Here is a 26,177-nt window from a genome sequence, read left to right as displayed (position 1 = left end):
TTTTGTTTTTAACTTATAAACCATCCAGAGTCACTTAGACAGTAAGATAGACAATCTATAAATTTGATTTCTAAATAATAAAATCCATGGGGAGAAAATAAGGTCGTTGTCATAGGTTTCTTGACTCCACCTTATCAGAATTATCCACAAAACAATGTGGTTAGATAGGAATCTTTGGTGCATTCTAGACTGATTGCAGTTTTAGTCCAGTGCTTCTTTTCCCCACCTTTCTCACAGCTTAATGGGCACCTGGCTTTGTGCTTCTTAGACATGGTTTAAGGTGGCAGCAGTTGGTTGATATGATCTGCATTCATCCATGCATGCATAGGATCAGCTTCCTTGAAAAGCCATGCTACTACATTACCGAGAGCTATATTGTTTAGTATTCTACAGAAATTTTTTTAGACTATAATGAAAGGAAGATTATGCAATTTCCTTCCATTTTCTTTATAAGTCTGCCAGGTCAGGAAACAGAGAAAGGATTTCACAAATGCTATTTTACTGTTGTAGAATATAACAACAGAATCTTGAAAGCCTGCCAAGAGTATTCTCAGCCAGCATGAAGGCAAGGTTATTTTGGATTTTTTTTTTCATGCCTTCTCATTTTCCAGGACTGAATTATCATTTATTTTCTTTTAAAAGTTCTTACATCCTTTAATCAAGGTTGCCTCTGTATTCCTGTTGCTGCAGTGGTATTAATGCAGTGGTGAAATTCAATTTTTTTTACTACTGGTTCTGTGGGCATGGCTTGGTGGGTGTGGTGTGGCTTGGTGGGTGTGGCTTGGTGGGCATGGCAGGGGAAGGGTACTGCAAAATCTCCATTCCCACCCCACTCCAGGGGAAGGATACTGCAAAATCCCCATTCCCTCCCCACTCCTGGGAGGATATTGCAAAATCTTCATTCCCATCCCACTCTGGGGCCAGCCAGAGGTGGTATTTGCTGGTTATCTGAACTACTCAAAATTTCCGCTACCGGTTCTCCAGAACCAGCCAGCCACATATTCATTCCTATTCCACATATTCATTGATATTCATTCCAGCCAGCCACAAAGATGACATTCTGCTGAAACATTGCCAAAGTGCTCTCAATCTTACACGGGAGAAGACCCGAATACACTTGCATACCTGTACTCATGAAAATCTACGGGACCGGATCGCACAATCTGGTAGCGATGGCAGCGGCGGTTTCAGAGAACTGGTAGCAAAAATCCCTGCGCGCCCCACCCCCCCAATCATGCCCAGCTGAGCCGCACAATCATCAGAGGCTTTTTTTTTTTTACTTTTAAAAACATTTTTTCTACAACCTCTTCCGAAGAAAAAATGCTTTTAAAAATAAAAAAAAAAAGCCTCTGATGATCGCATGGCTCAGCTGGGATCATCAGAGGCTTTTCAAAACATTTTTTTCTGCTACCTCTTGGCCGAAGAGGTGGTTAAAGAAAAAATGCTTTGAAAAGTCTCTGACGATCCCAGCTGAGTTGCCTGATTGGCAGAGGCTTTTCAAAGCATTAGAAAAAATGTTTTGAAAAGTTAAAAAAAAAAAAGTTGGCCACGCCCACCCAGTGACATTAATCCCCCCACACCAAGCCACGCCCACAGAACTGGTAGTAACAAATTTATATTTCACTCCTGATAGATAGATAGATAGATAGATAGATAGATAGATAGATAGATAGAGATAGATAGATAGATAGATAGATAGATAGATAGATAGACAGACACACACAAATGAGGCAGTGGTACTTAGTTTTCTTCAGCGTCAAATGGATGCAGGTGGTAGTTTTTGTTTTGGTTTAGATCTGTTCTTGAGATGCTTCCTCTGGTTTTCTGTGTAGCACAAAGCCAAGTAGCCAAGGGATCAGCAGATTTGCAAGAATCTTGTCAGGCAAGCTTCAATGTTCAATAGGTCTTGCAACCGAGCATGACTCATGTTCTCCTTGTTTGATAGAGTCTGAATTCAACAGGAGACCTCACTGCGAGAAGATGCCAAGCTGAAGAGGCAGATCAATAGCTATGGGTAAAGCGTGAGCTTTTTGTAGGACTTCTCTTCAAAAACAGTTACAATGGGATGGGATAAAATTGAAAAAAACTCAATATCCAATTTGGATAGGAAGTATGGGGAACAGCAAACTTAAAACTGTGGGGTCCTCAAAGTATTCTTAAGTATTGAGTATTCTGAAACAGAATACTGGTAATGGAAGACAGGGAATCTGAGCCTGAACAACTGGATGATCTACTGCCTTGTTTTTACTGAGGAAAACATTGGAGATGGACGGCATCTAATGATATAGTGGCAAAATGCATAGCCAATTTGTGATCCTTACGAAAATATCCAATTAGTACTCTATAAAGCATACAATGACATCAATATTGCCCAGAGGGAAATATGAGACAATGGAATATGGATTAGCATTAGACATAGAAATATTTTCAGCTTCCAGGAAAATTACATCTGGTGCAGTAGCTAGGCAAACAAGGATTTTAGTTTTATCATTTCACGCACAAGGAAAGCTGGATTTCTTCAATGAAGCATGAGGATGTTTTGAAAATGCTGAAGCAGTAAGGATGTGAAGGAGAGAGATTGCTTTGAATAAGACATAATAAGACATATAGTTATGACTTGTGCAACAATACTTCTGCATTGTTGTCACTTTTTTCCCCTATGGTCCATTGCACTAGATCCAGGTAATATTGAAGGTAATCAGAAGAAAATCAAAACAATAAATCTGCCTTCATTGAAAAATGGTATGAAGATACTTTTTATACTTATTGAAAATTGAATTGAATTTTAATCCATTAGTAAAATTATATATTTGATGCTATTGTTGTTAATTATTGTGAATTTATTTTCTGGAACTTTCCTATTAGAAGCAAGTAAAGATTTAATTTTCAATACAGATACTGTGTATAACACATATGCTTGAAAGTTAATTAGTTTAAGGAATAACTCAACTCATATTAAACCCATTAATCCTAATTATTTTGATAGAGAATGAAGCTTCATTCTTTCCAGTTAAGAAAATTATAATTATGATTTGGGCTGATCAATGTGTACGGTCACAGAGAAAAACCTGAGTGTTTGGGACACTGCATATAACAGAGAACTTTCAATGTGAACAATCCTTGCACACTTCTCATGTATCCAAAGGATTCATGCCATGTCTGTCTGGGGGATTCCACAATACTGTAATTACTGATGTTGTGCCATGTGGCACAAATGCTCAGAAGCTTCATAAAGAAATGCAGGGCCAAAAGAATACATGATAATTTATTATTTCAAGCACTTTATTTTGCTAACAACATTTGAATATGGAAAACTAATAAAAGCAATCTGAATATATGTCAATACACAAATACAGTTTCAGATTGGTTGAGTGCAGACAGTGGTATGTAGAATTTCAAGGTATATCTTTATGTAAGTCTACATAGAACTTTACATGGAACAATGATAACTTGCTTTGAGTAAAAGTGGGCTATGATTTGGTTTATTCCATATAGTCCAGAATTGAGACAAATCATCATTTAGGAATGTCAAGAGTAGATCTTAAGGAAAAAGTGGACATAGAAGTGAAGACATAAAAACTAAAATAAAAGTAGAACTGTTATGTAAATAGGTTTGTTTGGCGGGAAGTTCGAATTAACTGACCCTCAGCTGATTGGCTGACCACTACTGTTGTAAGGTATATAAAGGGAGCTGGCTCCCAGGTTTAGTTGCTGGAGTCTCACTATATAATAAAGAGCTGTTGTCACGAACTACTCTGGCTTGCTGCGTCCTCATTCACCCAACTTAACAAGAACAATTGCAATGGATTTGCCACTGTTGGTGAAGTAAAGCATGTGCAAGGACAAATAGAATACTTAGCAAAAGGTTCAGCATTGAGTGAGCTGGGAATAAGTTTAATGTATTTATGGAGGCTCATCATGGGAATGTGAAGTGGGAACGAGGTAGTTATGCAATTTGTGTGGTAAAAGAAGAAAATGTTGACAAAATTGAATGAGTGCTGAATAGATGTGGATTGAATTTAGAAGTGAGTATCAAATAACAATACAAAAATAAATGCTGAACTAATTTGATTGTATAGAGAAAACAATGTCGGCTGTCGGCCCCTACGGGGAGAGCCTTCTCTGTGGGGGCACCTACGATTTGGAACGAGCTCCCCCCGGAGATACGTAGGATCCCGGATCTGCGCACCTTCCGCCGCGCGCTTAAGACTTTTCTATTTTATCAAGCTGGCCTGGCCTAAATCTTCCCCCTTTTTAAATGTGGAAATTTTAAATTTTTAAATTTTTAAATTCGTCTTATTTATAGGGGTATGGGTAAGGCGTTTTAAATTGGGGAGCCATTTTAGATTTAATTCTGTTTTAAACGTATTTTAAATTGTTTATATTGTATGTTTTTAATTTTGGCTGTTCACCGCCCCGAGTCCTTCGGGAGAGGGGGCGGTATAAAAATCTAATAAAATAAAAATAAATAAATAAATAAATAAATGATTAAATTGCAAAACAAATATATAAAGAAAAAGTAAATAGATTGAGAGGAAGGGAAAGATTGAAAAAAAATGTGATTAGATGGATAGACTTGGTGAGATTCTCAAAAAGAAAGAACAGTGTATGAATTGGTGCATGACCATGGTGAAAGCAAAGATGGAAAAGCATAGCAATAGCATTTAGTCTTATATACCGTCCCATTGAAGATATATTTTACAGCACTCTTTGGGTGGTTTACAATGTCAGCATATTGCCCCAACTATCTGGATCCTCATTTTACTGACCTGGAAAAGATGGAAGCCTGAATCAACCTTGTGCCCCATGAGGCTCGAACTCCAGGCTGTGGCAGAGTTTCCTGCAATGCTGCATTTTAACCACTGTGCCACCTCTATAGGGAGAGGTAATTAATGATATCAGTGTCTGATCAATTTAGCTGTATTTTCATTCCTTTTCTTATCTTGCATCTTTAATTACTTTTGCTTATAGTTATACCTTTTCAGTACTTTGCGTAATGTTTATTTATTTTTATTTATTTATTTTTAAATTTGTATACCGCCCTTCTCTCTGAGGACTCAGGGTGGTGAACAGCCAAGTAAAAACATAAACTACAAACATTAAAATACAATTAAAAAGATATATATAAATTTGGCCCCATGATTAAAAACAATAACAGACAATTAAAAACATTTTAAAAAGTGTTAGGCCAGCCCGGCTTGCTGGAAAAAGAAGGTTTTAAGGGCACGGCAGAAGGCACTGAGGTCTTGGATTCTCCTTATCTCTGGGGGCAGCTGATTCCAGAGAGTTGGTGCCCCCACAGAGAAGGCTCTCCCCCTGAGGGTCACCAGCCTACATTGTTTAGCGGATGGCACCCCAAGGAGGCCCTCTCTGTGGGAGCGCACAGGTCGATGGGAGGCCGTTGGTAGCAGCAGGCGGTCTCGAAGATAACTAGGTCCTATGCCATGGAGTGCTTTAAAGGTGATAACCAACACCTTGAAGTGCACCCGGAAGACTACTAGGAGCCAGTGCAGCTCACGCAGGAGAGGTGTTGTATGGGAGCGCCATGCGGCTCCTTTGACTACCCACGCAGCCGCATTCTGGACCAGTTGGAGCCTCCAGGTGCTCTGCAAGGGGAGCCCCATGTAGAGAGCGTTGCAGTAGTCCAGGCGAGAGGTAACGAGGGCATGAGTGACTGTGCACAGGGAATCCCAATCAAGAAAGGGCCGCAACTGTTGCTTACCTTGAAAGTGAATTGAATGATGGTTACATGTATGTAAACCAATACAAAGGAAAGATAATATATGGAAGATAAATTCAACTTGTGAAATCACTATTATAAGATGCAGGTAGTCCTTGACTTAAAACAGTTTATTTAGTGACCATTCAAAGTTATAACGGCACTGAAAACAAGTGAGTTCTGAGCATTTTTCAGATTTACGACCACTGCAGCATCCCTATGGTCACATGATCAAAATTCAGACACTTGGCAACTAACTCATATTTATGACGGTTGCAGTGTTGTGGAGTCATGTGATTACCTTTTGTAACCTTCTGACAAGCAATGGGGAAGCCAGATTCACTTAGCAACTGAGCTACTAATTTAACAACTACAGTGATACTCTTAACAACTATGGCAAGAAAAGTCCTAAAATGGGGCAAAACTCACTTAACAAATGTCTCACTCCTGCTATGATAGCTCAAGAACAAAGACTGATGCAGTTGAAGACTCTTACCAATTTTTTTTTTTAAAAGTACAGTAAAAACAAAATAAATTTTCTTCTCTTGTTTCCACTTGTTATTTTTATCCTCTGAATCTATGAGCTTGATCCAAAAGACTCATAACCTACTGGTATTAAAGTGTCATTTTATCAATGCTAGCTATTAGGATGGTAAAGAAAGGCTTTAAACAATAGGTAGACACTGTATCCTTTTTGTCCAAAATGAATTAATGGTGCTGCCAGTCCAAATAAGAAGACTGAACCTACCTATCTAAATATACCCTCCAGAGAGCATAATTTATCCATGCATCTTGCTCAACTGATTTGTTATGGGCCTGTCTGAGGTGTTGGTGGCTTTACACTGATAGAATTCTTTGCACCAGACTGATATAATTCACTTTATAGTGGCATTTCATACTGCTTAGAGGCCTCATCCAGCAGTTTTAGCAGCTGTAAAATACCCATTCAGGTACCTCTAATAAACATGCCAGATAAAGCCTTGGATTCATGCAAAAAGGAGGCTCTATCTGCATTACTTTACTTCCTTCACAGAAGGAAGTCTCATCATTTTGCAAACCAGCTCCGAAGAGGTGCTTTGCTCAAAAGCATGTTTAGAACGAAGCATTCCTTGCAAACTTTGCTAAATCAGATTTTTTTTTACAACAATATAAATAGCATTTAGAATTATATACCCCTAATAGTGCTTTACAGCACTCTCCGGGCAGTTTACAATGTCAGCATTATTTGCATATTGCCCCCAACAATCTGAGTCCTCATTTTACAGACCTCAGAAGGATGGAAGATTGAGTCAACCTTCAGTCCCATCACAATCAAACTCCAAGCTGTGGGTAAAAGTTTGCCTGCAATACTGCACTTAACTACTGTTGGAAGAAATATATGTCTGGTTCAGTTCCAAGCTGGGAGAAAGACACTGGAAACATGGAGGCTAATTGGAAAGATGGTTAAATGATGAACAGAACCATCAAGCACATGTGATTCTGGTAGCTGACCACATGGAGTTGAGAGTGAGGGGTTTTTATACAGTCTATTGGGCTTTCCTGTTCCTGTGCAAGAACATGTATTCTATTGGCTGTTGTAGGGGTCATAGCTCTGTAGTTGTTTGAGCTAAGTTTGATTGAAACCTGGAGGGTGATGCAATGTCCCCAGGAGATTGTGCAATGTGGTGAGCTCTGCTTCTAGAAGGTAGAGGGTTAATCCTATTATGTCCTGAGGGGTCATGTCTTAATCCCATCATCCTGGAACTGGAGGTCTTTTGTTTTGTAGATAGGCTGGCCCAATCTTTCTCAATGGGCACAAAATATCTGCTGGGCGCTATTAAGAAAGACTTGGAGACTTTTGTCTCCAAGAACATGTTTCTGTAGTTCTCCTTTAAGGAAATATAATATTTTCCCTTTTCAATATTTCTTAAATTATTTCATTCTTCTGGGAGGGGGTGGCTTCCCACACTACTGTGCCACCAGGGCTCCTTATTTCCCAATACCTCTAAAAATGAATGTTTGAAATGCCAACATTTAAAATATTGTTTGACATATGCCAGAGGAAATAAAAACATTGCTTTTATAGTTTGTTCTACGATAATTATTTCAGAAGTGCCATTCTTTAAAGAGTATACGAAGGCAGGTTTAAATTTAGTCATAGCCAAGGATTTTGGAAATGGAAGATTTTTGGCAGGAATAATGGAAGAACTTTATGAAACTGTATCTTAAATGTATTATTGCTTATTATTATTTAGACCTAATGAAGCATGAATTGTCACACATAGATCTTCATGCTTGGGCCAGACAGAATCAGTTACTTTTTTGTCTTATTAATTATTACAATATTATCTTTTCCAAACTAAAATATTTCTTATTTTAAATTGAATATGTTTTATAAAGGTTACTTTATTTAGACTTTTTTACTCCTGGATCATGTGCGACAGGATAATATTTCCTTATTATCACTATATATTGCACACCAACCTCATTGAAAGCTTATAGAGTTGAGACAGATTTATTTTTGATGGGAAATACAACTTATTGTAAAAAGCAGCTGATATCTGTACAGTTATCGTGAACCTGGAGTGTTTTTGATACTTGAATTTAGTTAATAGGTGCTGTTTTCTCTACGTATTTCCAATACCATATTTGATGAAAAGATTATAGGGAAATTTTATCTTAATAGACAAGTTGCTCAGACCCAACTTACAGCCAGTTTGCCCACAAAATGGTAAATTAATGAGGCAGAATTTAGAAGAAATGCAAAAAAGAAGGAACAACTGGATAAGAAATGTAGAACTGAAAGAATAAAATGGAATTAAAAGATCAGTAATTTTATGCTTCTAGGACTTCTATATGTGGAGGCCTCAGTCACATCTGTCACTATTTAATGCATTTACTCTATAGTCTATCCATTGAGCTGATTTTAACCTCCAAATGACTAAAACATCCAGCTTTAATTTTTTGGATTTAGCATTGTTTCTTTCTAATCTCTCTAGGATAAAAAATAGAGAGAGAGAATTGGAACAGTGACGCATTTTTTGATGCCATTTGGGTTGGTTTCCAATATGGATTTGGATTTGTTTTTCTTATGAACAAAAAGAATTATCATTTTTACAAAAATAAATTTCCTCCAGTTTCCTTTTATAGAGAGGTTAGAGCTAATCATGAAATCTGATGCCAATAGTTTATGGTTTTGTTGTTTTATTATTTTATTTCTAATGCCCCAAACCCAAACTTTTCTATTAGAATTACAGTTATTAATATTTTTTTAAAAAAAGATGAAGGCAAAAATGAACAATGAAAACTATAAAGTGCAATTAATAAATAATCCTGGAGAGATATAAAGTGTATAAATCCATTATCTATTATCCAACCAGTATGTGTAGTAAAGGCATTTAAAATCAGATTGGCAGAAAAACTATTAAAAATGTCTGGGACAAGATGAATAATTTAGGTTATTGATAAATTTGACAACCTGCTTCCTCTCTTTTAGCCGCCATTGTATTCAACAGCCAGGGCACCTTCAAAAATGACCAAAGAGACTAAAAAATATCTTCTTGCAGAACTTTTGGTCTTGAACCACTGAAGGCTTTAAAAATCAGCACCAAAACTTTACTTTGGATCTGAAAATTGATTGCCAGCTACCACAGCTGGCAAAATAACATTTCGTCAGTTCATAAATTCTGTTAAAGACTAAGGTGTCCAAAGTACCTACAAGTTATTTCTATGTACAATACATTGCCGTAAGTCAGGTTAGGATAATCAAAGCATGTTTCACTAACATAGGTGCTTTGCTTGATGGAATGAAGACTGTGTGCTCTGTCTTATGAAGCATCTAGCTGCAGCCATTTCTTCTTGACCAGAGACCTAGTCTTGAAGAAGATGTGTTGTGTGTATGAACAGTATTGCATATAAGCAAAAGTCACTTTGGTTGGTTGGTTGGTTGGTTGGTTGGTTGGTTGGTTGGTTGGTTTATTCATTCATTCATTCATTCATTCATTCATTCATTCATTCATTTGGTCAAGCATGTATTAGATAACAGATATAAGTATAAACATAGTTATGAATACATGAAATGGATACAAATAAAAGGGAATATTAGGACAGGGACAGTAGGCCCGCTGGTGCACTTATGCACTCCCCTTAAAGACCTCTTAGGAATGGGGTGAGGTTGACAGTAGACAGTCTAAGGTTAAAGTTTGGGGAGTTTGGGAAAGAAACCAGAGTCAGGTAGTACATTCCAGGCATTAACAACTCTGTTACTGAAGTCGTATTTTCTGCAATCAAGTTTGGGGGGGGTTACCATAAGTTTCTATCTATTGTACGCTCATGTATTGTTGTGGTTGAAGCTGAAGTAGTCATTGACAGGTAGGACATTGTAGCAGATAATTTTATGTACTAAGCTTAGGTCGGATCAAAGACGGTGAAGTTCTAAGTTGTCTAAGCTCAAAATTTCAAGTCTGGCAGCATAACATATTCTGTTGAGATAAAGCATTGCAGACCGTCTACTGCTTATGATGATGGTTCATGATTTTGCTCTGAGAAAGTGCTTCACTAGACCTAAGTGATATGTCCCTTTAAAGTTGTGCACAACCTCAAAAATAAATGCCTGATGAATGAAATCAAAATCTTGTATACTGTTAGATATAAAAATACAGTTGATTGGGAAGGAATTTACAGGTCCCAAATTATGAATAGACATGAGTGTGAGATGTCTGTACACCTACAGTAATTCCACTATTTCTGATTATCCACAAATTGGTTGTGTTACCTCATTCTGTTATGCATGTGAGATTTTCAGTTAAATACGTTGTAGCCAAAAGACAAGATTTTATTCATGGTCTTCCTAGGGCTTATATGCAAAAGTATATGACAACCATTTCCAGTTCCTTAAACCAAGTATGTCTTTTTCTGGCATCTTACTGCAATCCTGGATTGCAGGAAATTCCAGGGGGGAAAATGAAGCTGCTTTAAGGAATTTCAGTTGATTGCAAAACTAGAGTTTCTTGCATGGTCTGTAGGTCTTGTCTATCTTGAGATCTAGATTCCTGAACCAAGTCAATGTCAGACATCTCCCAATCCCATTTCTAGAAATTAAAGAATCATAACAATTCACCCATGGATAGACTTGAATATTTTATTAAATTAAGCACGCTCACTTACTTGCACATTTTAAATATCACTAAGATATTCTTTTGTCTGCTTATCAGTGACAGTTTGGGAACTAATTGCTATACTAATCCAGCATTTTGCTGAAAAGAATTGACATGTAGCTTAAGAAAAAAGAGAGAGGGGGACAAGGGTAGCTTTACTTTTATTAGAATGACAACTGATAAATTTAAAATAATACCAATTATGTTCCCTGACCTAAAATTCTGAAATAATTCAACCTTACAATATAAACCAGAACAACAAAAAAAAGGGCTTGAATGAGATTTGCATTTCCAAGTTAGAATTCCCTCATTTGCCTTACAGGTCTCTTGCCTTTTTATTCACTGTCACAATGTTTTCATCTCATTTTCATGACAAAAATTACCAATCCGAATGGGGTTTTTTTCCCTTTATGTTCCTTTATGTTTGATTTTAATAATGTTGGTAGAACATCTGCTATACATTTTCTTCTGGCCTTCAATCATATTCAGGTTTATGGCATTGTCCATATAACTTTGGTTTTTACACTTTGATTATTGCCTTCATCCCATCCAGGACCAAAATAATGCATGATTAGAATACTCTAACTTCATGTATGTCTCACTCATAATATCTTGTAAAGATAGTGTATCCATTCTACAGTAATTCATGGCAAAGTTAACCTTGTAAGTAGCATTGTCTTTACAGGGCAATATATTCATATTCATACAGTATATTCATATAATATATGGTTCAAATTCATAGCGCTGCGTAATAGGGTGAGCTCCTGTTACTTGTCCCAGCTTCTACCAACCTAGCAGTTCGAAAGCAGGTAAAAAATGCAAGTAGAAAAATAGGAACCACCTTTGGTGGGAAGGTAACAGCATTCCTTGTGACTTTGGCATTTAGTCATGCCGGCCACATGACCAAGGAGACATCTTCAGATAGCCCTGGCTCTTCTGCTTTGAAACAGAGATGAGCACCGCCCCCTAGAGTCGGGAAAGACTATCACATATGTGTGAGGGGAACCTTTACCTTTACCTTTTATATTCATATTCTATTCTGTGAACTCCTCAGTCAGTTGAAGTCTCTTCTCCCCAGAGAGAAAGAGAGAGAGAGAGAGAGAGAGAGAGGGAGAGAGAGAGAAAGAGAAAGAGAGAGAGAGAGGGAGAGAGGGAGGGAGGGAGGGAGGGAGGGAGGGAGGGAGGAAGAGATGGAGAGATTCATATTCCTAGGAATGGAAAAGGAATAGCCACAGGATTCTTTTACAGGCATGATGCTATAAACTTCACTACGGCACAGATTGTACAATGTAAAGGAGCCTGCTAGGGTTCCTCATTATTACTTCAGAATATTCATTAAAAAGTAAGTACGTTTGAGAAAGAATGGTGTACAACATTCCCCACATATCTGGGGACATTGTACCCGGACATCATAGTTGGAATCAGCTGGATTTTCAACCACAGTTATCATTTGTGAATATGATCCCATGGGATAACATTTCCAATGAAAAGGGTAATATCTTTCATTATTGAATTAAAAACCATACATATTACGGTATACTGCATATAAAACTACAGTTATTAAGGAATGTTTCATATAAGGTAGGTGCAAAATTCTGGAAGTGCAGTTTTTCACAAAAGCAGAGGTGAAATTTATTGTGTTAAAACAAAATCACAGACAAATGGAAACACTAAAACAATATGAATACAGTACGGATAGTCCTCAACCACAGTTCAGTCCAAAATTTCTGTTGCTGAGCGAGATACAGGTAGTCCTCGACTTACAACAGTTCATTTAGTGACTGTTCAAAGTTACAACGGCACTGAAAAAAGTGACAGACCATTTTCCACAGTTTATGACCATTGCAGCATCCTCATGCTCACATAATCAAAATTTAGAGGCTTGGCTGCTGGATCATATTTATGATGGTTGTTGTATCCCAAGGGCATGGGGAAGCCAGATTCATTTAACAGCTGTATTGCTAACTTATCAACTGCAGTGATTCACTTAAGAAGTGAAACAAAAAAGGTCATAAAATGGGGCAAAATTCACTTAACAACAGTTGTGGTTGTAAATTGAGAACTACGGTTGTAAATTAACAACTACTGTAGTTGTTAAATGAATTTTGCTCCATTTTACAACATTTGTTGCCACAATTTTTAAATAAATCACTGCAGTTGTTAAGTTAGTAACACGGTTGTTAAGTGGACCTGGTTTGCCCATGGACTTTGCTTGTCAGAAGGTGGCAAAAGGAGATCACGTGACTCTGGGATACTGCAACCGTCATAAATGCATGCCAATTGCCAATTGATCAAATGACCACAGGGATGCTGGCTGTAACTCTAAAAAATGGTCATGACTCACTTTTTTTTAGTACCATTGTAACTTTGAATGGTCATTTAATGAATGGTTGTTAGTCAAGAACTACCAGTATATAAATAATATTGATAAAAACTAAATTTAGACTGAGCCTAATCTGGACTATTCATATTCATATATACTTTGTTTTAGAGTTGTACAAAACTCTGGTTTCAGTTTAGAAGTACTATTTTAAGATGTGTGATAGGGCTGCTTTTATTAGACAGAAGATGCTGCATTTACACACCCATGTAATCCAAGGCATCTCTTTTGAATTGAATCTGAATAGCGCAGCCCTACTCTATAAATTAGGGAGGGACGTGGTGGCTCAGTGGCTAAGAAGCTGAGCTTGTTGATCAGAAGGTCAGCAGTTCAGCTGTTCAAATCCCTAGTGCCATGTAATGGGGTGAGCTCTCGTTACTTGTCCCAGGTTCTGCCAACCTAGCAGTTTGAAAAATGCAAGTAGAAAAATAGGGACCACTTTGGTGGGAAGGTAACAGCGCTCTGTGCACCTTTAGCATTTAGTCATGCCGGCCACATAATCACGGAGATGTCTTCGGACAGCGCTGGTTCTTCGGCTTTGAAACAGAGATGAGCACCACCCCCTAGAGTCGGGAATGACTAGCATGCATGTGCGGGGGAACCTTTACCTTACTCTATAAATATGAATTCTTCACATGGATAAAGGTACTTTAGTAGTTTCCTGGTAAATAGATGGGGAAGAAATGGAGGTAGTGACAGATTTTATTTTCCAAGATCACCGCAGATGGGGACTGCAGCCAAGAAATTAAAAGACGCTTGCTCCTGGGAGGAAAGCTATGGCAAAACTAGACAACATTCTAAAAAGCAGAGACATCACCCTGCCAACAAAAGTGCCTATAGTCAAGGCTATGGTTTTCCCAGTTGCAATGTATGGCTGTGAAAGTTGGACCATAAGAAAGGCTGAGCGCCAAAGAATTGAGGCCTTTGAACTATGGTGGTGGGGAAGACTCCTGCAAGTCCCTTGGATTGCAAGGCAATCAAACCGGTCAGTCCTAGAGGAGATCAACCCTGACTGCTCTTTAGAAGGCCAAATCCTGAAGATGAAACTCAAATACTTTGGCCACCTAATGAGAAGGAAGGACTCAGTTGAGAAGAGCCTAATGCTGGGAATGATTGAGGGCAAAAGAAGAATGGGACGACAGAGAATGAGGTGACTGGATAAAGTCACTGAAGCAGTAGGCATGAGCTTAAATGGACTCCAGAGGATGGTAGAGGACAGGAAGGCCTGGAGGAATGTTGTCCATGGGCTCATGATGGGTTGGACATGACTATGGCAACTAACAACAACAACTTTAGTAGTTAGATTCTTAGTGAGTACATACAGTAGATACATTTTTCTCCATGACAATCTATCCCTAACATATTCCTTCAGGTTTTCCAACAATTTTCATGCAATACTGATTTTTTGTAGGTATAAACATAACACAGCACCTAAATATCTTTTTTGATGCCCTTAGAGGCTTTTGGCAAACCCCAATTAAATAGCAAATACACTTCTAATATTTCTACATTTGAGGTTCTAAAGAAGCACAAGGCAAACATGTAACTCTTCAGTTGTTTTCCAGATCATACAAGTTATGTTCAGCAATAAACCATTGTACAGCTGTAGGAGAAGGAAACAGCAGAACTTCAGGGCAAGACTCAAGAGAGGAATCAGCTTGGAGCCATTTATGTTCCCACAAGTGGTCCAAGCCCAGCCCCTCTGGAATTCCATTAAGTCTTATCTAGTGCCAGTTTAGTACTGACCATTAGTTGACTAGATTCTTGTATATAGGCATGAGCAATAAATCAACTTAACTGGAACTTAACACATGGTCCTGATTCTTTACATTAAAGCAAGTTATCAGGGGTTTTTTCCCCCCCAGCAAGAACAGGTGTGTTAAGCCTCTGATAGATTTAAATAATATATATCTAGACTGCAAAAATGAATCACTCTCAAGTGAGCAGCAAAGTGGTAGAATTTTCTCTATTATGCCTCTTTACTTCCATCATGACATGGTTCAGATTTTTGAAATCCTGATACAGTAGCTTTACTTTTTTTAAAAAAAAAAACCAAAACCATTAATTCCTCTCCTCCCAATGACATCATTACATTATTACAATGTCCTCATTTTAGAAAATAGGCATATAAATCATCCCACAAAAAAGGTGCCAGGCTTTCAACTACATCAGCAATGGACTACCCTGAATAGGATTCACACCTCACACGGTGTCTGCCGGGACTCGCTCTATGAATGGGACATAGGATCCTCCCCTCAGTGCAGCTGCAGGGTCCCATGTCAAACTGTAGTTTACATCATGACTAGCTGTAAGCTGAGCGCATATACTGGTCTAGTCTCTGATTTTTTAAAATATGAATGATGATGTGCTTCAATGGTTAGAAAGCCTAGACCCGTGATGGCGAACACGTGCTGGAAGTGACACGCAGAGCCATCTCTCCTGGCACAGCAGCCATCGCCCGTTGCTCTTCCAGTTTCTGAGTGCCGAAATGGGAATGCGTGCTTCTGGTTTCCAGCGTGCGTATGGGCACTGGTCACCTGGTCTTCTGGTTTCTGGTGTGTGCATGTGTGCCAGCCAGCTGGACTTTCCACACGTGGGAGTGCCAGAAACTGGAAGAGCATCTCCCTGGCACCTATGCACGTGCCAGGAAGCTGAGCTTCCGGTTTCCGGCGCATGCATGCGCACCTGCCAGCTGGTCTTCGCATGCACATGCATGCCAGAAACCGGAAGACCAGGTGACCGGTGTGCATATGCATGCCAGAAACCAGAAGCATATGCTCCCATTTCCCAGTGCTGAAAAAGTTCACCAACACTGGCCTGGACATTGGTATCTGAACATAGATCTTTTTCATATATACTGTATATTTTATTGGGTTTTACTAATCTAGGTGAAATGTTAATATATATTGCTAGCCCATGTATGATATACCATATGCTAAATAAATAGGAGATAGAAAATAAAACAGAAATTATCTGTTAGCTTGTTTCAGGTCTTGCTGGCTTTTTCTCCCACACTCATCTTGTTGATTTACTTAGGACCATCTGTCTCATTCATCTGATTGCTTTTTTTTTTTTTTATTCAAAGAGTACTTAATTTTTCCTATGAAGCTGCTCAAGGGAAATATTAATCAAGATCAATTTTTGAAGGTCTTAAAATTCAGAAGGACGAGAAGCAAAAATGTGCTTTTTTTTTGCCATATGCTTATTAAATTGGCCAAAAGCCATATGTGATTCACCAAGTAGTTCTGTTTCACCTGCCCTCAAAAATAGGAAAATACGTTGCTCTTTTTTTTTTTAACACTGAGTATTTGAAATCTGAAAAGACTCCAGGAGCTCTGAAAGTCACCAGAGGAGAATCCTGATTAGGAAAAAAAAAAAAAGAGAGAGAGAGAGAGAGAGAGAGAGAGAGAGAGAGAAGTTATGTAAAGAAAGAAAAACAAAAAGTGCAGTGGAGACTAATATTGGGAAAGGATGCTTGTTTTTCCTTTATTCCTCTTCATTTAAAAGTATATGCCCAAACTGGACTCTAAGTGCATTAATGGCAATTAAAATGTACAACTGCTAAGCTATTAATTGAGCCAAATGAAAATTAATTCCTGAGCGCCATTCAAACCCAGCACTTAATCTCTACCTGGAAGCTAATAGGCAGCTGGTGTAGATTATGGTTCAGTAACCTGATGTGCTCTCTCCTCTAAATGCATCTTTCAAAGTGCTCAACTACAGTTAAATAGCTTAGGGCTGCAGTGCAGAGAGCTTTGCAACCACATTTTTATTCATCCCTGGCTCTACTTCTCAATTTCTTCTTCTATTCTTTGCTTAAAGATATCTCTAACTGTTGCCCTGATCAAAACCTTTCCCATTGGGAACAAAAGATAAACCTCTTTACTTAATCCCAGAAACAGACAGACTGCGAATTTAAGGAAGTGAAGAAGATAAAGATGTTTGTAATCAGAATCTCCCAGGTATACAGATCTCAAAAAATAAAAAATAAAATCCTAACCCCTGCATCCTTCACATAAAATACAATGACCACGTGCATTAGAAATGTTAGCTATTCCCTGTCAAGCTTCCTCAAGTAATCTAGGGTAGGGGTTGGTTTTTTCTTGACTGTTATTTTCAAGAATTTTAAGAGATAAAAGAGGTGGTAGATATATATATTCAAATATGCATTTGGCTAATTTCCTTGGGTACCCATGAAGTCCATAGCTTTTATATGTTGCATTAACAGGAACCTGGAGTCCATGACAAATACCAGATGTGCAATCCCATCCAGAGCCAAAGATCAAACTAGAATCTGATGATCAGATTTTGAAACTACAGCCACTCCATCTTTCTGGAATTAAGCCAAAGTGTTCTTGTTCCTTTCCACCATCTTCTATATTCCAGATATAGATTTCCTGCTTAGTCTGAGTGGAGATATAACTGGTTATCATCAAAATATTGATACACCTACCAATATATGGCCAATGGGGAGAGGACTGAACTTTGAGGCAAAATAAACTGAAGTGGCCAAGAACTTAACCTGCAAATAGAAACCTTCAGATCACGACTCATAATTCTCAACTCTTGTCCAAAAGGATGCCATGGATGAAGGCTTGCTGAGAGATCCAGCAGGATTAAGAGACTTTCATTTCCTGTTCCCCCATTGTAGGAAACATGCAATCCACTAGATGCATAATTTCTGATGATTGAAGATCAGATAATTTCATATAAAGGTAAAGGTTCCCCTCGCACATATGTGCTAGCCGCTCCCGACTCTAGGGGTCAGTGCTAAATCTGTTTCAAAGCCAAAGAGCCAGTGCTGTCCAAAGACATCTCCGTGGTCATGTGGCCGGCATGACTAAACGCCAAAGACGCACGGAACCGCCAAAGGTGGTCTCTATTTTTTTACTTGCATTTTTTATGTGCTTTCAAACCGCTAGGTTGGCAGAAGCTGGGACAAGTAACGGGAGCTCACCCCGTTATGTCGCACTAGAGATTCGAACTACTGAATTTCTGACCTTTCAGTCAACAAGCTCAGCTTCTTAGCCACTGAGCCACCATAGGCATGATCAAAGATAAAAATCCAAGCCCCTGTATGCCATTGAGCTCTACTATAGAAAGGCAGAGATATCCATAGTGAAAACAAAAGGAAGGAAAAAAACCCATTTGTTTCACCATTCCTTTTTTAATCTTCTTGCTGTCTTTTCTTTCTACCCACTTGACAATCTGTTTAGAGAAGAGTAGAAACATCATGAGATCCTTTGGTTACAAGAGTGTTTTAAATTAATCCAGGACCTCTAAGTTACTTACTTCTAGTTTACATAATTATTTTTTTTGTAGAAATGCTATCTCATACCAGCATTCACGATAAGATATGAGAAAGAAAATAATTACGTCATTTTGGGACCCCTGAAAAAGCGTTTATTGTCCTGGAAATAAACTGCTGTTATTAGCCTTTTCCTCCCCTTTCAGATACGCGGAATAAAATAAACCAACCATCGTAGAGTCTAGCCACTGGGAGCTATTGCAAAACTCTTTCCAGGGGCATCAACAAAGTGTATTTATGTTCTTCTTGATTAATCTATTGAAAAATAGATGAGTTCAATAAGAGACACTTAAATAAAACAAAACACCCTGTTGTGTATTCCTTCTGGTACAATGGAACAATGTGATGAAGTGACATGGTAAGTGAATAGAGACATTATTTCCATTTCACATTAAAATTCCTACAAGCAGCATCTTTTCAGCACATGTGCCAAAGAATATTGCTTCTCCATTTTATTAACTGTTAGTTTCTGCGACAAGAGTTTTCCACCTTTTGGAAGGATAGTTAAATTTAAATATATACTTAAAAGTTCACAGCAAAGACCTGGATTGAATCTGGTTAAAATCACCTACATTGCAACACAATGTTTACCTTATCCAGATCAAGTCTCAGTAGCTTTGCTGCTAACCAGCCCATTATCTATCTTTACCATATCAGAATATAAAATTGAATAACATTTGAATACAAAGAAATGTCGAGATGCATATTTATCTTCTATTAATAGTATCATAAAGCAATAGTCATCATATTCACTCCCTATCCGTTTGGAATTGAATAAAATAGCCTCAAGAAAGTGAATAAAAAATTGGGGTTTTTACACTTTTCTACTGAGAACTGGTAACAAGAATTATTTTGATTCTGAGTGATCAGTCTTATTCATCATTTCAGCTGTTTATGTCTTTCTGATTTGTTATATCCTTCTAGTGAGAATCAGTTTTCTGTTAAGGCATAAGGCTAGAAACTGGGAGATCATGATTTCTAAACTCACTGTAGACACAGAACCAGCTGGTTGACATTGGACAAGTCACTTTCAGTCCTAGGAAACATGCAATAGCAAACTATTTCTGAAAAACCTTGCCAAGAAAATAGCAGAGACTTCCTCAGATAGTCTCAGAATCAGACATGATTGAACAGAAAGAAAAAAAAATTCTGTGTTTCTGGCTTTTTATGTTTTTACTCTCTTTTTACAGAGAAAACTACTGGGAGTAATTTTGGTTATATCTGGAGGTATATGAACACAAAAAATGTACATGCATTTAATTTATATGCATAAAATATGAAGCGTGAAACTGATACCACTGAGTGTTTTCTCCTGATAGGACTGTAGGAAAAGCAAATATGTTAGAACTGATTTTCTATCAGCAGACTTCCATCAAGTAGAGGGATGGGACCATTCTTATAAACCTTGGCAGTAATGAAACTGACTGTCAATCTAGAATCTTGACAGTTTTTATTTCTAGCTTTGCTTACTTTCTGATGGATTGGTTGCCCTTGACTTGTTTTCTATCTATAGTCCCATTAAATATTTGCAATTTTGGTATGTATCTTCATGCATCTCCCAAGACATAAAACCTGTATTACATGAATCCAATAATCTTTTTTAGATTCATATAATAAATTACATTTGCTTTATGTAAGCTTTCCAATATAATTTTAGAAATGTTTTGGTCAAAATGCAGTGAATATTCCCTTAAATGCATGAGATGCTTTCCCCAAATGCATTGTTCACTCACTTATGGATAGATAAATCAGGACATAGCACATATATCCTTTAATGAAGGAGACCTTGAAGCATGACCATATAACACCTACTCGTAATAGAAGCAGTAGTGACATATAACACTTGGTTAAGTGAAGTTCCAGGGCATGATCTGAAGGCACAGGATGCAACCACCCAGCTGACAGATGAGTGCCTGAGCTAGTCATAGCTTTTTCTAGGAATGGGACATGTAGTTTCATTTAGAAAGCTACTGAAGCATAAAGGAAGACAATGAACTTCTGATTTCCTTTTCCCTCTGTAGTATACTCACAGAACAAATTCTGGATAGCATAGAGAGTTTAAAGGAGAATAGACAGAGATAAATTCCACTCTTTGCTGTCACTGGAGTTTCCCTTCTATTTCAAAAGAAGCAGGGGTAAGATTTAATCCATATCTGTCCTACTGAAATCCATAGAACAAAATATGTTAGCATTTATCACCCATTCAAAAGTAACAATGAGAAGCTGAAAGTGTGCTGTTCATCATAGAACAATCTACTCAAAAGTTCAGATAAATCCATCAGATTGTTTGTGATTTCAATACATGGACCATTCTACTAATCAATTTAATGGTAATATAGCAGCCCAGAAGGTGAATGAGCTCATTAATCTTTATGCCGTACATGCTGACACCATGCCCTGTTGTTAGTTCAATTTTCACAAAATGAATGATTACTGGTGTCATTAAAGATCAGACAGCACACTTAATTTAGAAGATCTGTGTTGACCCACTTATTCTTCTTGTTAACTGGCATGGGATCTTTGCTTCATGTTTATGTTAAGAATTTTCAGAGCTTAACCTAGAATAAATTCTATAAACTATAAATCAAAACCAACATTTAGATGATAATCATTATGCTGTTTTAAATGGTAAGAAAGTTTTATACCAGAATTGTAGCTTTAAAACAGGATTTAAGGTTGCTCTTGATATCCATTCTTTGGATAGTGAACTAATGTTGAAGAAGTAGTAAAAACAGAGTAAAATAGAGGAAGGAAGCAGTAATCAACTCTATCCAGAAAGACTGTAAATCCACAGACTATTCTGAAATAAACTTAAAGACAGTCCAGTAAATATCAGCATAGCTAAAAATCTATTCACTGAAACTTGCATTCTTCACAAATAAGTGCAAAAATTGATGTGACATTAAAATCAATTGATCATTGATATTATGATTTCTTTATTAACTAACAAGCAAAGCTAAAGAATTCCCCGTCCAGTCATGTCTGAATCTAGAGGGAAGTGCTTATCTCTGTTTCTTAGCTAAGGCAGCCAGTGTTGTCCAAAGATATTTCTGCAGTCATGTGGCTACAGGACTATATGCCAAGGCACACAGAACACTGTTGTCTTCCAACCATAGTGGTACCTATTTATCTACTCACATTTGCAAACTTTTGAACTGCTAGGTGGACAGGAGCTGGAGCAAGAAACAGAAGCTCACTCCATCAATGGTGGTCAGGTCTCAAATCTGAGCTGTTAAATTTTCAGCTGACCAGCTCAACATCTAGATCCAGAAATAAAAGTAGATTTTATACCTTTGTTGCATCATCTCAATGGCTCTGAGTTACTGTGAGTGAACATATGAGCACTTGATGGATGCTCTTATACCCTAATCAGCGAAGATAAACAATGAGTTAATAAGGGGAAGTTACTCCCTTCTGCTCACCAGACCTCTCAAGACTACAAAGATAAAAGTTGTCCCACCATGATAACCAATAGCTTCACTAATCACCATTACTTCTAGATTTCCTTATGTGTACCCGCCCAACAAATGAAACAGAACAAAAAATAGCATGTGATAGTGTTATGGGAATACTTTGCTGTTGCACCAAAATATATTTGACTACATTTTCAAATGTAAAATAAAGTACTCTTACATACAAAACTAATATAATGAAGACAGGAGAGAACACTTCTGCGTTCATAAGTTTGTATAAATTTAACATAAAAAATGCAATATCTCCAAATACTAGCATTACAAATTCCCAATTTTTATTTTCACATTCCACAGTTTCTTCATTAATCTATCCAAGACCTAAGAGCCTAAGGCTGTCAGAAGCCTTTATTTGCAAAAAATTAGAAACAATCATCTTCACCCGGGATATTTTCTCAACACTTATACCATGTCATAATATGAATTATATGTTATGTAGTTTATTTGTCAGAAATGAAAAATATTATATGAATCATTACAACCAACCTTCTTGAAATGAGGATTTGTTGCCTTTACAGCCAATAGATTGTGTAACCTGTGGGATATTTGAAAGCGTATTTAACAATTGCAAGCATTCTGAGAGGCATTCTTTCATTGCAGTAGGAGTGAAAATAGTTGGATGAAATTTTATGAAATACTGCCTAGCGAACGATTAAATGAATATTACTCCCAATTGCACAATAGAACAACCAAAATAATTGTCTGGTTTCTGGTGTTCCCTTTCTCCTGTTTAGCTATTGATCCCATCCCCCTTTTACAGCTAAAAAAAGAATAATATGTTAGTAATGTAAAAGAAATTTGCCCTTGATTTGTTTTTAACCTCAGCAATTCTAATAATAATAAGCATTAGACAGCAGCAGCAGAATTCACAGGGTCCTTCCTTCCTTCCTTCCTTCCTTCCTTCCTTCCTTCCTTCCTTCCTTCCTTCCCTCCCTCCCTCCCTCCCTCCCTCCCTCCCTCCCTCCCTTCCTCCTGAAAAGTTTTATCAAAAACAAATAGAGCTTGGGATAAAACTGCTAAGAAAAAGAATAACATAAAAGAAATGCTTCAGAATCAGGGCATATTTGGAAAAAATGACAATAAGGAAAGTATATTAGGGGTGGTTGACTCTAGTACAATATATATTACAGAAAGTAAGTAAGGAAAACAGTGCATATTGTCAGTTGCTTATGACTTTGCCTAAAAAATCTACAACATTAAAAATAGAACAATTTTTGCTCCCCAAACCTTACATTATGTCACATCACATCACCTCTCGTTATGTTAGTTACTTTTTGTTATATATACTGGACTGGTTAGAGAATTCTGGGAATTGAAGTCCGCATATCTTAAAGTTGCCAAGTTAGAAAACATTGCTTTAAACTTTCACACAGTATGGCTATTTTTCTTATGTCAAGTCCCTAAAGTTATCTAAAGGATAATTATTCAGATAATTAATCAGCCATTAAGATTCTAAACCATGTTATTGATGTATAGTATTATTACTAGTAGACACAGTGAACATTATTTCATACCTTTAAAATGATGGATTATCCTATTGTTTTGAAATTTCTGATCCATTCATTTTGTACCATCCCTTGACTATTTTTCCCCAAAACAATGAAAATTGTTTGATAGAATATAATTAACTAGGGCAACTGGCCCTTTGAAAGCATTAAAGGGAGGAAAAAAACCAATAGTGAACCCACCCTTGAGGCAAATTGATCTTTTGTAATGAGTCACAGTTAAACTTCTTTCAGAAGACTTTTTAACTAAAGAATAGCCTGGTGCAACTCAGCAGAAGGTTGAGTTTGCACAGGTGAAGTTTTCCATGTTGTTCTGGGAAAAAAAATAACATTGGGACTAACAGTGGCTTGCCTGTTTCATTGCTAATTTGTGGTATGTGATTCCTAGTTCTCACAATCGCGGTCATTTCTTCTAGCTGCAAAACAATGTGTTGGGCTTTAAGTGCTGGTTTGATTCCAGACTGGCTAAAAAAAAAATGTTCTTTTCAATTGTGTTGATTGACTCCCCTCCTCCCTCTACCTATAGTATTTTCAAATATTTGTATTCAAATAAATTGTATTCAAATACATTTCCTGTATTTAATAAAGTACAGGTAAAATTGAACTTGTTGAATTAAATGTGCATGCATTATGTTTGAAGAACATTGCCCTGCCTCTTCCAGAAGACATTTATTGAGTCAGACTAAACTGACCATTCACAAACACGAAGAAACATGATGCCTCTCCATTTTACTGGCAAAGAGATTTCTTAAGCATTCTACGATTGGTCCCATGCAGGGGTGAAATGCTCCCAGATCAGACCGGATCACATGATCCGGTAGCGATTTTTCCCTGTGGTTCGGCGATCCGGGAGCAATCGCCGCCCGGATGTCATTACTTCTTGGTTTTAACCAGGAAGTAATGTTTTTTTACCTTCTGCGCATGTGCAGGTTTTGCGCATGCACAGGTGTGTGCGCGCATGTGACGCACGCAGAGTGTGCACTTCCAAACTGGTAAGGAAGGTAAGTAGATTTCACCCCTGGTCCCATGTGATATGATTTATTTATCTATGAACCTGAAATAGATGAGGGATGTGTAATCCTTGTGATGTTGCCAAAGTATAGCTTTCACTGGCCATGCTGCTACAGTACATGGAAAATGTAGCTCAGCAGCACCTTGAGTCAGTGTTTCCCTACTTTAATATATTTGTTTCCTTTTTAAAAGAAATCATATTTCTGCTAAAAGTCATCAAAGCAGTAGTTTAAAAAAAGCTTAAATGAAGCAATAGGCAAGTAACATCCTGTAATTGCGCTACAGGAAGAAAATAATCAGAGAACTCTGAAGAATCTGACAATTTCATCAAAACAAGTGTACAATCGTGATATTGTAACACGTGTTCCACCACTTATGTACATTTATTTGTCTATTTGCAAAAAGAAACAGAGTTATTTTGTCATTTGCTTCCCTTGGTGCTGTGGATGCCAATGTAAAATGAAGTACTGTAAGTAATCTAGCACTGTATTAGTAGTGTAATTAATGTAAATTAATTAATCTTTGAGGAAAAGTTGTCTGTTGGTATAATTATTATATCTCTATAAAATGATTTAAGTATTTATTTATATCACTATATCTCTAAGAAGTTTAAAGATGGAATGCTGTGTATAATTTTCTCCATTTCCAAACAACTTTGTAATTAAAAGGAAACAATGAACTTCATATTTGAACATTGCTAACTGGTTCTTGTCACACTCATGTAATACTAACATGTAGATTACGAAACAGGGACTTTCCAAATGCCTTGAATTCCAATCATAGCTGTCCGAAGGACAGAAATTATGAGGGAATGTAGTTTAAAAATGGATGGATTGACTCATGCAAAGTTTGTTGCTGCTACTATAGTGCTGGATTCCAAGGGCCCTTCTCTTGAAAAGATTACTTGATCCACAGAACCACTGAGATCCCTGCAACAAATTAGTGTGTACAAAATCAAAAGCCCATCAGAATTCAAAAGGCTTTCTAACCTTCTAAAGCCAGGCCCTGGGTTATATAGGTTTCCAGATAATAATTCAAAGTTCTCTTTATCAGCTATGAAGTCTTTTATGACATGGCCTTCAAGCATTGTCTGCAGTAGGAAGACTCAGACTGCTTGATTCGTGCAGACTGGGAGAGAATGCAGAAGATTCCTCTACTCACCCAAAATCTTTAAAAAGTGGGAATCTACAGCAGAAACAAGCTTTCTTTGCTTGCTTCTTCCTGTTCAGAGCAGTAAAGACAATGTTTTCCTAGGGAGCTTAGAGAGGCATGATAGGACTGGTGGTAATTAGTGAATCAATGAGGTGAATGATCAGGAATGCTACTTTATTTGTCTATAGTGGATTGATGTTTAAGCTTTTATTATGTGTCATTGTTTTGCTGTAAGCCAGTCAGAGAAGTTTGATGAGGGAAAAAAGCAAATATAGTAAACAAATAACTCTGTAGATGGTAGAAGATAACAAGCAAACAACCTGAGACAGATCCAAACGGTAAAAATACAATAAAATATTTCCTTGCTTCATAATTTTACTTCTCAGAAATAAAACTTCTTGTTCTTTCCTAGTTCAGTGCAGGATATTTACTCTGTCCTTTCATTATGATATAAATTAATTCCAAACCCATATGCCATTATTTTCTAATTAAATGTT

At 37.4% G+C, this 26,177-nt stretch overlaps 1 protein-coding gene across 5 annotated transcripts in view; it reads left to right on the top strand.

Moving 5' to 3' along the window:
* The window catches only part of GRM8 (glutamate metabotropic receptor 8), a 538,008-nt gene that overhangs the window by 453,456 nt on the left and 58,375 nt on the right, over nucleotides 1-26,177 (top strand). The gene's annotated exons all lie outside the window — the stretch shown is intronic.

Source organism: Pantherophis guttatus, chromosome 7 (genome assembly GCF_059756535.1).
Source record: "Pantherophis guttatus breed Tessera chromosome 7, ASM5975653v1, whole genome shotgun sequence".
Lineage (NCBI taxonomy): Eukaryota > Metazoa > Chordata > Lepidosauria > Squamata > Colubridae > Pantherophis > Pantherophis guttatus.
Note: the sequence above shows the minus strand (reverse complement) of the source record. Positions and strands in the feature narration are given on the sequence as shown.